At 36.9% G+C, this 14,847-nt stretch overlaps 1 long non-coding RNA gene across 1 annotated transcript in view; it reads left to right on the top strand.

The window, feature by feature from the left end:
* Nucleotides 1-1,419: 1,419 nt before the first annotated feature.
* The window catches only part of LOC112159011, an 18,532-nt gene continuing 5,104 nt past the window's right edge, over nucleotides 1,420-14,847 (top strand). Inside the window, exon 1 of the long non-coding RNA XR_002921408.2 lies at nucleotides 1,420-1,812. This is a non-coding gene — a long non-coding RNA (uncharacterized LOC112159011). The remainder of the gene's footprint in view (nucleotides 1,813-14,847) is intronic.

The raw sequence follows: 14,847 nt of genomic DNA, 5'->3' as shown, positions 1-14,847 counted from the left end.
ATGAGGATAAACAAATAACTGTATCACATGTAGTGTTCGTCTGACTGATTTATTCCCAGCCTAGGTAGGCTGTTGTATGCAAACAGCACCATGCCCTCTTGGTGAACTCCACATCTCCTTTCAGAGAGGAACTGTGCTGCAGGGGAGGATTGGGATCTCAGGAGAAATAAGAGCAGGATCACAGTCAAAAACACTCCGGGAAACAGTTATCAAACTTCTCAGCAGCCTTTCAAGCTGTCGCCACACCAACAGAGGACTGCAAGCTGAGGAAGATAGGGTGTCATTTCTATTAAAAAATAAGATTTTACAGAAGGGAAAAATCTGAAATTAGAGGAATTCATATTTTTGTGGTCGGTGAGACCTCGACTGACCCCAAAATTAACTGCTGTGTCCGACCAAGGGAGAAATAACACAAAGCGAAATTTAATGGAGCATTTCTTTATAAATATAAGAGTTGGTAAATAAGTCAGATGTGCAAAGATGTTATAGAAAAAAGGTTTTTATCATGTCTTATCTTAAACTTCTTCTTAATATAGAAAAAATATGCTAAAAAAGAATATTTTTTTAGTGAAAACTTGTGCAGATGTAGAGCGGTCGACCTCTGAACTCTAAACTCCACATGGCTCCTGGTGGTTCCAGGTTGGTGTCAGTGTTTTGAACTGTGTGAATGTGTGTGCATCAGTACATGGAACTGTGGCTGGAAAACGCTTTGGGGTTTCTAAGAAGCAGCTGTGAAGCTGCGTTCACAACAACCGTGATTCGTGGGGTTGAGACGGACAGTCTTAATGTAAAGTCAATGGTATATCATCCGTCTCTTCCTTACATTTAAGTGAGATAAGGAATCAGGCTAAAAATATTAGCTGGTAGCTCCTCCCACATTCATCCATGGCGTCACGCTCAGTATCACATTTAGTGGCACGAGACATTAAATGTGGCGAATTTATCTCACGAATTGGTTCGAATACAGTATTAAAGTATTCACCATTTTAATATTTACAATTTTTTATTATTAAATGATAGTAAAGTAATTAATTGTGCAAAAGTAAATTGTAAAAAAAGAGAATCTGCTCTGTTTTTTTAAGGTTTTATTGGGAAAATTTCCAGGAGAGCTTTTGTCATAATTATAAAAACTTTTTTTATTAGTAGACTCTAAAGTTAATCATTGTACTCCACAAATATTCCATACACTTTTCTTAATTTTTCAATAATATATCAAAATATGCAAATTCCTTTTTTTTTTTTTTTTTTACTTTTTTATGTCTCAATAAACTTTTATTTTTTTTTTTTTATGTGTTTTAATTTTTATTCCTTGACTTTTTTTATGACTTAGGGCAGAAATAAAAAAAGTACTGAAAAAATACACAAATTATTGAAACAAGGGGGTCAAAAAGAGTTACAGAGCATAACTATTGTTTTATTTGTGTCATTAAAATCATTTTGAGGTTTTAATAATTCCGTGTTCTGACTCCCTAATAGAATATTAGCACATTTTTTTCAGTTTCACAGATTAAAAATAGAGAATTGTCCTGCTAAACTTTTTCTCTATATTGGCAGATCTAAAGCTTTTATTTTGAAGAATGGCAGGTCCGTCAACCTATCAGAGGCCAGGACACCAAATGGAGACCACACAGGCTGCTGGGCTTCATTACAACCCATACCCGCCCATTCCTGTTTGGCTTTTCCTTAACCGTGTGCTCTGAATGGTTTGTCTGGTTTGAAACTGCTGAGTCAGCAGAGAGAATGGTGGCTGCAGTTTGATAACAAAGAAGACTCGAGGGGATTCCCAGTTGAATTTTCAGCTGAGCATCAAAGGTAAGACAGTGTGTTAACTATCATTATGTCTGTCAGCTGCTTTGTTGGCTCATAATTGGCCCAGCTGGAGCCTCGCAGCAACAAGGCAGACACGTGTGGAAACCCTGAAGCGCCACTGATTTCATAAAATAAAGTTGTTGGCTCTATATAGACGTTTATAAAGCAAACAGGAAGTTGTTTTTTTCCAGATTTTAATCTAATATAATCATTTTTGTTTTGAATGCAATGTTTATTTGAGATTTTAGACATTTTAGAGTATTTGTTGACATATCTGGACTAATGGTGGCGTTATGGATTTTGCGGAATTATTGAGATTAATGATAATAATTAGCCAAGTTTCTCCCTGTTATTTGGATAAGGTGGAAAACAGGATTGAAACTTGGAAAACTCGCGGTATGAACTACTAGGGCACATGGGTGGGACTGTTGTGAAAATGAGTTAAAGTAGTATAAAGATATTAAGCAGAGCCGATTAGGTTGATATTTCAGACAAATTATGAATTTTCGCTTGGAATTTGGCTTGGATGGATTTTAGGATCCCTTCACTCAAAAAAATACTGTTTTATGGCCACAAGAAATATCCAACATGGCTGCCATTTGTAAAGATGGCGGCCATACATTCAGGTTATGTCCAAATTCCCACACTAATCCCTAACTCCTAAAAAAAACGACTAAAAATCCAGATTTTAAAAGCAATTCAGAAAGCATGATCACTACTTTTATTTTGTTTTGCTACACGCCGGATATGACGTCACCGATTTCACGAGTGAAAATTGAATCAATACAATATCTATTTGTGACTCCACTGTGTTCTGATGATGAACATGTTATTTAAAAAAATACATTTAAACACATTTATTTTGCAAAAACTGTACAACTGTAATGTATTGTGGTCTATATTCACTAATGTAGTTAGCATCGATGTTTTTCGCAAAGACTTCGGGAAAATTTCTAGTGCACTTTATTTTGAAATTGTAAATTTGGACAGCACAAGAAAATGGCGAACGCGCTATATAGTGCACTTTTTAATGAGTAGGGAAGGAATTCTGACATGATGTAATTAGTTAAAAAAAAATTGTCTTTGTCTCCATCTCAACAAAAAAGGGCAATTCATGCTCAGAATGCAGTCTTTAAACTTCAGGAATGATGTATTTTATTCTTAAATCTTGGATTTTCTTACAGCTAACATGTTTTTTTTTTAAAGGGGGAATCCTTATGTTCAGCCAAATGACCGAGGTGAAGTTCCAAATGTTGGTACTTGTACTACAAATTGCATAATTATTTTAATAACCCGCTCATAGACCCGCCCCACACTGAGAACAACAGCTACGTCTGACCAGGTTATGGTTGGAGCAGAGGAGGCATGAAGGGAAGAAAGTCTGAGTCCATAATACTGCCTGAAATCAGATTTAGACCTCATTCTTACATTCAGATCATATTATCTCCACAGCTACTCACAGAGAAGCGATCTATCACACACACACACACACACACACACATGCTGTTAGCTGATCCTACCATCTGTCACTGTTCACCTGCACAAGGCTTTCAGATATATATGCTGATGGAGTTGTGATAGGTTTTTTTTTTTTTTTTTGGTTCAGGTTTTTGATTTTAGAAAACACACACATACCTGGAAGTTGTATTCAAGACGAGCAGCATCTTAGCCTCCTTTCTGTTTCTGTGGCAGAAGTTGCTGATCCATGTCCACGCTGCTAAAATGTTATTAAATGCTCAACAAAAAGGCAGCCGGAACGCTTGATTTATGACTTGTTTTTGCTACCTTTGACGGGGCAGAATTCTGAGGGGGGAGTTTTTTCTTTTGTTTTTTACCTGTGGAAAAAGCCTTTGCACTGTTCGCTGGATGTCATTGAATTCTCTCCTGTTTGGTAATAATCTTTGAAAGCAAAGCCTTGACTTAATTAATGAGGATTTAACTAATGATCCTCAAGCTGCCGTTGGCTTGTTTTGGACTTTAACTAAATTCTTAAGTCCATTTCTCGGTTTTTGTAATGGGTGCATTCTCATACTGGAGGTTCCAAAAGTGTTCCTAATTTAAATCCTAATTCTCTATAAATCAGACTTTTGTTTCTGTACGGCTCAGTTGTTTCCAGCGACTGAACCTACAGATAATGCCTCCATTCTCCCTGCTGTGTTTGAGTGCTCCTGCAACAGAAGGTCAGCGGCTGATTGTTGTAGTGTGTGACCACATAATCAGGGAGGAGGATGATTGAAGATCTCTCCATGATGAGCCATCACTTACTTCAAAGATTAATGCACTTGTTTTAAAGGCTGAACACTGTGGCGCTTTTCTTCCTTTTTGTTGTTTTTTTTTCTCCATAGAAAAGTGCCTGCAGTTATTTTAAAAAATTTAGAAGCTTAGGGGAAACTCCACATATTTGCAGCAACACTTTAAATATGTTTGATTTTAAGAGAAGAAATGAAAATTTAGTTACAAAAATCTTTTTTTTAACCATAAAACAACTGTTATTTGCAAGTAAAGCTTAGGTGTCATTCAAATCTATGATGCTTCATATGTTTTAACATGCAAACTTTTCACTTAAGCTTTGAATTTTTTAATTTGTGATTGAAAATATTTCATCAGATTTTGGCCTTTTTATATTTTACTTTTCACAAGTCAGTTTTTATTAGGAATTAGCACAAAGGAGACAACATAAATGGCTGAACAGAAAAGCAAAATTCTTCAAACCAGAGACATTAAACCTGAACTGTGTTTCAGAACACAAGAAAAAACCCCTGAAGAGTTCAAATAAAAATGAAAGTGAACTTTTAAGCTTGAAACTAAATCAAGGTAACCCAAAAATACCAAATGAATCCAGAACAATGACTCAGTCACAGTCAGGAACTCACTATGAACGATTAGAAAAACTTGATGCAAAATTGATCAAATCTTAGTCATAATTGCCTTTATGGGTGAACATGTATGAGACATACAGACGGCCGCCACGAAACCTCAAAGTCATAGACCACTCTGTGAGACAAAAAAAAATGGTAATGCACCTCTTATGTATAATCAGACTTTCAGAAATGGAGAAATTAGTTGTAGTTTGTGAGGACATCCGACGGGAGTCTTAGTGTGGACACTTACAAATCATCTGCACAACCCGTGTGTGCAGAATTTGTAAGGAGCCAGTATTAGCACATTTCTGATGACTGGAGTGTGGAGTAAGACAGCATCACCCATTGGTCTTAAAGGGCCACTCCAATGAAAATGGTCTTTTTTGTGTTTTGTCACATTTTTCTCATAGTATAAGACCAATATAAAAGAATGTATGATTAAAACTGCATCTCTGAGTATTTCTTAATTGAAGCCACATTGGATCACAATACTTCCACTAAGCGGTCCGCTACCATACGGTCCAGTTAATTCTGAAGAGCGTTTCAATTCAGTTAAGCCTCGCTTCCATTGAGTGGTTTCTTTCACGGCGCATGTGTGCTGTTGACCGCTAGTGTGCCGCTAGCTCACCCTGTATCACACCATCCCCAAGAATGGCGAGGAACGTTTGCAGTTCCACCGCAGACCAGGCCTTGCTGTTGTTTGCAGAGATTTTCAATATAGACTCGTGACTAAAGGAGTATACACAGGAAACTGCGAAAAACAAAATGCTTGCAAACATTGGAAACGTTAGCTTAACCCTAGAGCTCTATGGCCTGGTGATTTTTACCCGAGCAAAAGTATAACACAATCTTCAATATCTTTAATATTTTTCTCGGTGTCATAAGTCCCTGGGTAAAGTCTCCTATGTCTCAGGAATGGGTGGACCAAAGGCCAAGTCTACAGTATCATCATTTTTTTTTTTAGGAATTTTTTGCTCTCAAAATGCTAATTTGTTATTGTCCATTTTGTTACATAAACTATCTTAATTTATCATGTTTCATCATATTTTGACCTATTTTTATGATAAATACTTTTTTATTGGGTATATTATATCGAGTAAAAAATACCCAACAAAAGTGATGGTGTAACTTTTTATAGCAAAAGTGTTGTAGAGTTAAATGAGCGTAATATTGGTGCTTTCTAATGTTGTCATAATTTTCCACCAATCAACAGGTGGCTACAGCAACTCCGCCCCAACCGTTCTGCTCCACTTTTCAATGGACCTAGAACCACTTGGGGGCCCCAAGTGGTTCAGTTTGGTACTGTTTAATGGGTCCACTTTACCATGGAAACGCTCAAAACCGCTCAGTGGAAACCAGGCTTAAGATTTTAAGTAGGGAAAGAGTTTAAGTCCAAATCTGAATTGCTTCCTACATAAACATAAAACTGATGTTGAGTATTTTCCAAGTGTTAGCTGCTACACGCTAGCGACTATTGATGATGTCATCGAGCAGCGGTATCATCTGAATTTTAAGACTATTTTTCCATATATCTCTGCTTGGAGGGATAAACATAGTGACAAGGAGAAGCCGTAGGGGTGGAAAAGCAATTTGAATTCAGCCTAAAATATTCATTATTCTGACTTCATCAGAAATCTAGAATGAAAAACGAGAAAATCAGATGAGTAAGAAAGTCGACATTTATGGGAGCAAAAACTTCTGGGTACTTTTGCTGAACCAACTACAATCTATCTTTTATACAAATTCGAAAGACTTTATTTATCCAACTTTATTAAAGAAACTTTAAAAAATGAGAACTTTGACAGTAGACTTGACTGTCTTTGCTCTTTATCTTTTCTCATATACTTATTAAATTATTCATGAACAATTCCTACTCTATTTTGAATATGAAACTGAAAAGCAGTTTCGTCATGTTGAAAACTAGACCTTTAGTGCCACTTAACCTCAACGTTTAAGAGAACAAACTTTTTCAGAAGTCCTTTTTGCCCAAACGGTGACTCACTTTGCATGATTGGTAAAAGAACAACATGAAGTGTTCTTGGGAAAGGCGAAGTAGTTCATAAAAAGCCCAGATTTTCACAATAATCGCACTCTACAATCTTCCATTCAAAAGTCAAATAATGTATAACTAGTTACATTGACATTAAATAAACTCTCTCTTTAAGAAAGGTCATAGCGGCTGAGTGGAGCAGCGGCCATCCGACTGATGGACACTTGGCGTGCTGTGCGCCCGGCCATTTGTAGAATCCATAAAAAGAGATGTTGAGGTAATTATGTTTGTCATGATATATTGAAAGTAGGAATCGGCAACCTAATCAGAACGGCTGGCAGCTGCAGCATGCAGATGCCATCAGAGCTCTTGTCCACAGTGATGAAATGAATGCAGGTCATTTTAACAGGTAACAGCTGTTCATTGCTAATTTGTTCAATTATGTGCATGGAATATAAGCGGAGGTTGATTTCCCGTCCTGAGGGACCGGCTCCTCTCCTCTCGCCTTTCCCTCAGAGTTTATAATGGAAATCCATACCTGACAACTAAAGCACTGCGGGCTGTGACGATGCAAAAATGCTTTCTTTATTGACAATAAATAATGACTTTAGGTGATCACTAGACTTTTTATAAAATTATCTTTAAGTTTGGTGTCTTGTTTGTTTTTCCCACGACTGATATTCACCTAAGATATTCCAACATCTGAGTAATCTAGCCCGCCTTGCTGAAAGGAGCAATATCATCCAGTACACAAGAAAAATGCATTATGGGAGGACGGTGATCACTCAGAATTGTAATGTAATTGATAACAATGAGAGTTTGTCTAGACTCAGATTGATTTGATGCCACGAAGTTTCCCTGCCAGCATGGGCTTTTCCTGACCTTTTGTAGAAAGATTAGATTTGGGAACCGGCCGTCCTGTGTCGCTGCCAAGTCACTGGACTATTGTCAGTTCAGCACTCAGGAGCACTAAAACCACCGCAATTAATCAATCCTCGCTTGAAATGATTACCTTTGTTTTTTTTTAATGGAGGAGCTCTAAAACTCCTGAAAAATAAAGAATGATGCAACAATAGTGACTAGTTTTTGGGACCAAAGAGGAAAAAAATAAGGATAATCAAACATATTTAGATCTTTGAGAATGAAAATGTTTCATTTAGAAGATGTAACGTAACTGGCTAGAAATAAATAAAAATTCCAGAATTATTTCAATGTTGGAAGTTTTCATCTGTGGTACAAACTGATCAATTTTGTTCATGATTAACAACAACAAAAAAATAAATTAAAAACTTTCAGGCAACTTCCTGCTCAAAATGTGATTTAATAATGTAAATATGTACATTTAGCATTTTTACGTGGTGATAAATGGATTCATTTGCCCCGCTGACATAAGTCCCTCTCGTGCAGTGATAGATGTTTGTTACACAGCACTGTAATGCAACATTATTGAGTCCTGGTAATGTAATTACGCCGAGTGTTTGCTAAAATTAAACTTACAGAAGCCCCGACTCCGTACATGTCAACATTTCAAGGTTTCATTACGTTTTGTCCATCAGTACAGAATCGCTGTTCAGTCAGATTCATATGAGTATTTGGCCTTTTCTTGAGATATAACGTCTTCATTGATTGTGAATAACATCCCTTTAAGCTGTTTGGGGCATTTGAGGGTTCTTTTCACAAAAGGTTCTGGTCCCAGTGGAAGAGGGTTTTTAAGTTGACTTGTATAGACGACTCCTTTACTAATAAGTGGATAAATAAGCAATAAAACTACTTTTTCCATCCACACATTCATAATTAAAATCGTCTAGTGTTAATTGTTCCTCTTTTTGATCTTGTTCCATCAAATCTAACCCAATTTTAGACCTTTTGTTGACATTTCACTGTAGGTTTTGACAAAATAGTTCTACTATTGACTGTATTTGAGAACTGGACAGACTGAGTGTGACATCATCCATAGAAAATGCCTTATTTCCAGTTCAAATGAAAGAATCTTAAGATATTGATAAAAACTCCCCTGAATCTATACTCCAAATTTTTATCTATACTTTCACATTTTTTAGAGTCCTGGGAACAACTATTTGGAATGTGAGGGGGTGGAGTCACTCTGTCCAGTTCTCATATACAGTCAGTGGATTCTGCCCACTTATACACATACAAACCATAAATGACATCGTGCTTTGAAAAAATGTTAAAACATAAAATTCAATTTTTAAAAAGTACTTAATCACTGTCAGATTTTAAATACATTTATTTTGCTTAAGCACATTTTTTTAACTTGTTTATATTAATATTTTTCATGAGACCACCTCATTCTTTTGAAATATCTCAAAGAAAGTCAATTTTCATTTGAAGTTTTGCTGTAACTTCTTCCATATTGTATACATCCTTCAGTTTGTTCTTCCATGGAGTGATTGTGGGTGGTTGTGTCTTGCACCAGGAGGTCATGATCATTTTCTTTGCAATGAAAAGCAGAATTCTTAACAAATAAAAATGACAGTTTGATCTAATATTGCTAGAATTTTTGAAGCAACTTATCACATAAAATCTGCATGAGCCAACAACAAAACACAACATTGACTTTGTTGGTTTAATTAGCTGACAAAACTGCTTTATCGTCACTTCTTTTCATGTTTAAGTATCTTAACACTTGAAGAATGACTTCCACAACAAGCTTTAGAAAACATTGCTGTTTGGTTTTCTGCTGTCATCGAGGTTACTCACACTTTAATGATCCCAGCTTAAGTGTTGGGTTCATCAAGAAAAGATACACTTGACTTTTGGATGTGAAAGTGAGAAGATGCGTCTTTGTTTTTGAACGGTTTTGTCAGACGGCAGCGCTTCACCGTATAGAAGTTAAACAGGATTTAGTTATGAGTCACAAGGTCGAATCATCCTGAGCTTGAAGAGTCGCGTCACCAAGACATGTCAGAAACAAAAAAATAGGTTTTAGGACTAAAACCATAACTGTCACAAGACGAGGGGGTTCATTTCTTTTAAATGTAACTAAATAGTTCATTTCAATTGATTTTTTTAAACTAATTTATATAATAATAGTATTTTTCTAATAGTTTGTGTCCAAGTTTTCAACTCATATAAACACGATTGTCTAAAGCACAGAAACGTCTTTATTATCTGAAACATTTATTGCTTGAAGGAATATGGCAAAAGTCCTCTTTGGCTAAATGAAGGTTAATTGGAGGGAAAAAAAGATGAACATACAGTCTCATCTTCGTTTGATTGCAATGGGAAATTGTTTAATCAGAGCTCATTTGCACATCAAGTTATTGCAGTTGTGTTATCTGGTTTTATAGTCGAGTATTTTTATTTTTTTGGCTTTTGCAAAAGTTGTTACTGGCTGTAAATTCCTGCTGCAGACAGGCTGTAAAAACTGACAGCAGACGCTTGAAGACAAAAAGCAGCATTGATCCGTTAGTTTTACCTTTCTTCTCTGAGACGGCTCACTTTCCGTTCTGCTCCGTGGAAATTACAAACCGTGGTGTAATTATCTCGGAGTGTCGGTGGCTATCAGACCCCGGCGCGGGGACACAGTGTGTTGCCGTCTCTCTGGAAGTTATGCTGACAACGGTTTAGTGGATGCTTGATGGTATTTTATTTTGAAAACCTTTTCTTAATTTTGCTATTATAGTTTTTATTCATTTAGTTCAGAAGTTTGGTTACTGTGGCCGGAAACTTCATCAAGAACTGCTGAGCCGTGTGAGCCCCCCCACTCCTAATTACCCTATGCATTAAAACCACATACATTCCAATGAGGTGAGGGGAGGGATAGTGTGGCTCCAAGGAATCTTGATCATCATTTCAAAATGCACACGGCCCTCTCCGAATGCATTAAAACACGTGAAATTCCTCCACTCATCTTCATATCTGTCAGTCAAAGACATTATGGTGTGAACAGCCAGCAACCTCTCATTATGCAAAATCAAACAAGGCAGTGGAATTGAGTTTGGTGTCCCACAGTAACATAAGCAAATACAGCCTGACAACTCATATTGGGGAAGAATTAGAAGACTGCCAGTGCCCGGATATCAAAACAATGAAGACACCGGTTTAGGCAGCGACAGGCATAAGAATACCTTGTCTGCAGAGGAAGGAGAACAAACAAATTCCCAAGCCTTAAATCCACCGGATCTGAAGGAATCGCAGGAAGTGCTTTATCATCATCCTAACTGAGATGTCCATCTGTGTGGGTGTGTCTTGAAGTGTGAAGATTCTCAGATCCTGAGCAGCAGGAGTTAAGATTAGAAATCTGCAGAAATGCTAGCGCTTGAAGCCAAAGATGTTAAGTGTATTAAAAGGAATTCTGAAATTTACGCTTTAATTAATTCTAATCTGAGATTTTCATTTTTCTGTTATTAATAAAATAAATAAATAAATAAATAAAAAATCAGCCTCGTGTCAAACAGCTCCACTCCTCTGTGGTGCAGCAGTGCCCTCTGGTGGTGACTGTCTGCTCTGCGCCGCCGCTGCAACACAGATCTGTTTCCTGTGACATTTACTTAAAAGGCTGCCAGCAAAAACAATATAGGAAAACCGAAGGAATGGGAACTCTTTTATGGAGAACTTGACTTTAAGCCACTTGTCTGTATCTCTGCTGAAATGTTACACTATAGCTGAGGGGCTCAGACTGCAGTTCATCACTTTAAAATGTCCCATATCTACGAAATGTCAGGAGTAGAGGCGAGTGCAGGACGGAGCTTTGAAGCTGCTGTACCTCTATTGTCTTTCTCGGACCGCAAAGGTCCCTTTGCCTGTTGTAAGTTCCATTAGTTGTTGTTATGTAGCAAATAACAATGAAATAAAAGGGATTAGTCATAATGGCGTGAAGTGAAAAATGGAGAAAATGTCAGATTGACAATTTATCAAAGCTGAGAAAAAGCACTTAAAGACCCACTCTGATGAAAACTGTGTTTTTGTTTTTTTAACATGTTCTTGTGCCATTTTTCTCATGATAGACGACATATTAAAATGTATTTCTGAGTTGTGAATCAGGAGCACATGGAAATATATAATTTAAAAAGCTTAGTTGTGACGTAGGACCTACAATGGCGAGCTCTGCTTCGCTTCATTCTGATGCATCCACTTGTAGACGACTCAGTCGTTGTTGTTGTTCATCTATCTATCTGGACATCCCACCAGAGGGGCGTCATAGTAAACTGTAGAAGTATATTGTGTCAAATGTTTCATGTCAAACTGTCGACAAGTTGGTTCCTGACCTATAATAGTTACGTCTGGTTCACACTGGACGCGGAAGCGGAGCGGAGTGCAGGCGGCATTTTTCCGCGATGGTCAACAGGCACTTCTGTTAGAGCTTTTTAGGGTGTGCTGTTAATATATGTTCATTTTCATCTCTATAGTCTGTTTAGATACAAAAACATTATTGCATTTGTCAATCGTTAATGGAAAAAATTAGTTATATTTTGTTACTTCATGTAACTTCCTGTCAGAATTGATGCGGATCGCGCACAAAATGGACTAGACGCTGAAACGATCCGCCACACGGTGTGAGCCTTCCGCGGAGGACTGAATGAAGAGGCCTTCGTTCTGCTTCTGCGTCGAGTGTGAACCAGCCGTTAGTCCAAATCTAAACTATTCCTTTGCTCTTATACTTAGCCCTCCAAACAAAGAGTAATGGAAAAAAATAGTGTCTTCAAATTTGTACGTTACTCACACTCGATGAGGTCATCACGAGTCGCCGGTTAGCTAGGTTAGAGCGGAGCTGCTAGCGCTCGGAAATACATAAAAACATCAGCTTTATAACTTTAAAAGCTAATACTAAAACAAAAAGTCATTACTTACATTTAAATGTAAACCTCTGTTCTTCAGAGCACACTCCCTCCGTGACATAGAATGACGCCGAACACCTGTGCGGGGGAGGGCACCGCTTCCCTCCGCTGCCAGGGTTAGCCCTTCAAAAAACTATTTAGGTCACCCCTATATGGAGCTAAATCGGGGCCAATATTATTTGAAATCGAAATAAAATATTTTGATAAAAATATTAATGTTTGGCCGGAAAAAAAATAGGTTTCAAAACTCAAAATTTCAATTTTAAAACTTTTTTTTTTTCAGTTTAAAATCTTTTTTTCAGTTTCAAATCATTTTTTTCGTTTACGAATCTGAAAGTTTCAGTTAAAAAACTTTTTCGTAAACAAAAAAAAAGATTTGAAACTTAAAAAAAAGTTTTGAAATTGAATTTTCGAGTTTTGAAATGGAATTTTTGAGTTTTAAAACCTATTTTATTTCGGTTTCAAATAATATTGGCCCCGATTTAGCTCCATACCCCTATCTCTTCAAATACCCCACCCATTGGGAGGGAAAGGGGAAGAATTTGGATTTGGCCTTAGAGACCATCAGAGGCCTTAAATTAACACCTAAAGTTCTAGAATAAAAATCGACAAATTACTGTCAACTAGTCTTGTGGACATTAATTAACTAACTAAAAAAAGAATCATTTAAGCAGATTAATGACACCTCACGGAGCAGCAGTTCTTCGCTCTGCCTCAGCAGTACAAGCTTCTACGGCTAGCATTAAAACACTTTGTCGGGTATTTTCCTACTTATACCACTTATTTACAAAAAATAAATTATTAATTAAATTAATTAATATTCACTTGTTTTTTGGTGTTTTAATCTTTTTATTTTTTGCGGTTCAGTTCACTTTTTCCACATAAAGCGGACTATTTGATCCGTGGTCCGGTTCGTCGTCAAGGTAACACCACAAGCGATAAAAGGAAAGCGATATAAATGCTGATCGTCACGATAGGTTAAAAAAAAAGCTTCCGTTGAGAGAGAAAATTCACACATTTTTTTTTGTCCAGAAGATGAAAGAACACATTGTTTTAAAGCGGCCTTCTCAGAGATATATAGCAGTGACATGAACTTTTTCTTTCCCAGGTCTGCAGGTTCGGTATATTTGTTTTCTTCGAGTAATTCTGCAGATATAAACGTCTTCATAGTTTTGATTATCTTACTGTTGATGTGTTTGATAAATCAATAAATTGAAACATTTCACACAATAAAAATGAAGGAAAAATGTGCTCTCTGGCCTGTTTTTATTCACATTGTCATCACATTTATCTGCAATTAATCATGATTAATTTAATTGATTGACAGCCTTAATTAAAAGTAATATTCTAAATGTACAGTTTTGTGTGTGATTTTATTTGTGATTATTTGCAGATAATAAATGGTCAGAAAAATAAAATAATCACGATTAATTGCGATTAAATAGTACATTTTTTTCTTTTGCTTTCCACTTTTGCTGCATCTGTAATGTTAGTTTGGGGCAGTAAGCTAGCAGGAGAGCACATAAACAGATGGATGATGGGAAGGGATGGGCTTACTTCACATTTACAGTCCCGCTCACATCTCTACTGCCGCTCTGCAGAAACTATGTCCTAGAACACAGATTTTTTTTTATTTTTGCCAGAAAACGGCACAATCATAATTAAAAGACGGCTGCTTTTAGAACAGATCAAAGGATGATCAAACCTTCTTATCGTGCTCTGGTGATTGAACAGTGATCAGCTGCATTCTGAAAACGTATTCGGACGAATGTGACACCTGAAAGAAGCCGGATCCAAACAGTTCTGTCAGATTTAATCTGAACCCAATCAAAGACTGCCAGAGCTGCCAATGCCCGTCACACGAGATCGAAGGGAGACTGTCAGGATTCAAATTGTGTTTATTTTTGCTCAAACATCCTTTGATCGCGCTGCAAGGTTAGAAGTAAATAATTTCCTTTTTCATGCCACTGGAACCGTCTGTAAATCCTTTCATATTGAGGGTACGGCCTCCATATTTTCACTTTGCTTTTATTCTCAATAGGTTTTAAGTGCAGAATATTCAAAATGATGTTTTTTTTTTTTTTAGTGAAGCTATTAATGAGATAGAGAGAAAAAAAGAACCGTGTGAGGGAGATGGAGATGACGGAGGACATGAAAGCCCTTCAATATAACTAAGAGTCGCTGTTTGAAGGAGAACCCATGGAACCTGAGTGAGAAATTTCCTTTCAGGGTCAAAATCTATATAAACTGATCGGAGCTCCACTCAAGGTCTTGATGTTGGAGAATCCATTTTTACACTGAGAAAAGGAGTTAATGCTAAACTAATTCAGAAATGTTTTTAGAAGTGAGAAAATTCCTGGATTTGTTGATACCAGCAGCTTTCTTG

The sequence above is a fragment of the Oryzias melastigma genome, linkage group LG7 (genome assembly GCF_002922805.2).
Source record: "Oryzias melastigma strain HK-1 linkage group LG7, ASM292280v2, whole genome shotgun sequence".
NCBI lineage: Eukaryota > Metazoa > Chordata > Actinopteri > Beloniformes > Adrianichthyidae > Oryzias > Oryzias melastigma.
The sequence above is the reverse complement of the archived record's forward strand: the minus strand, read 5'-3'. Positions and strand labels throughout refer to the sequence as shown.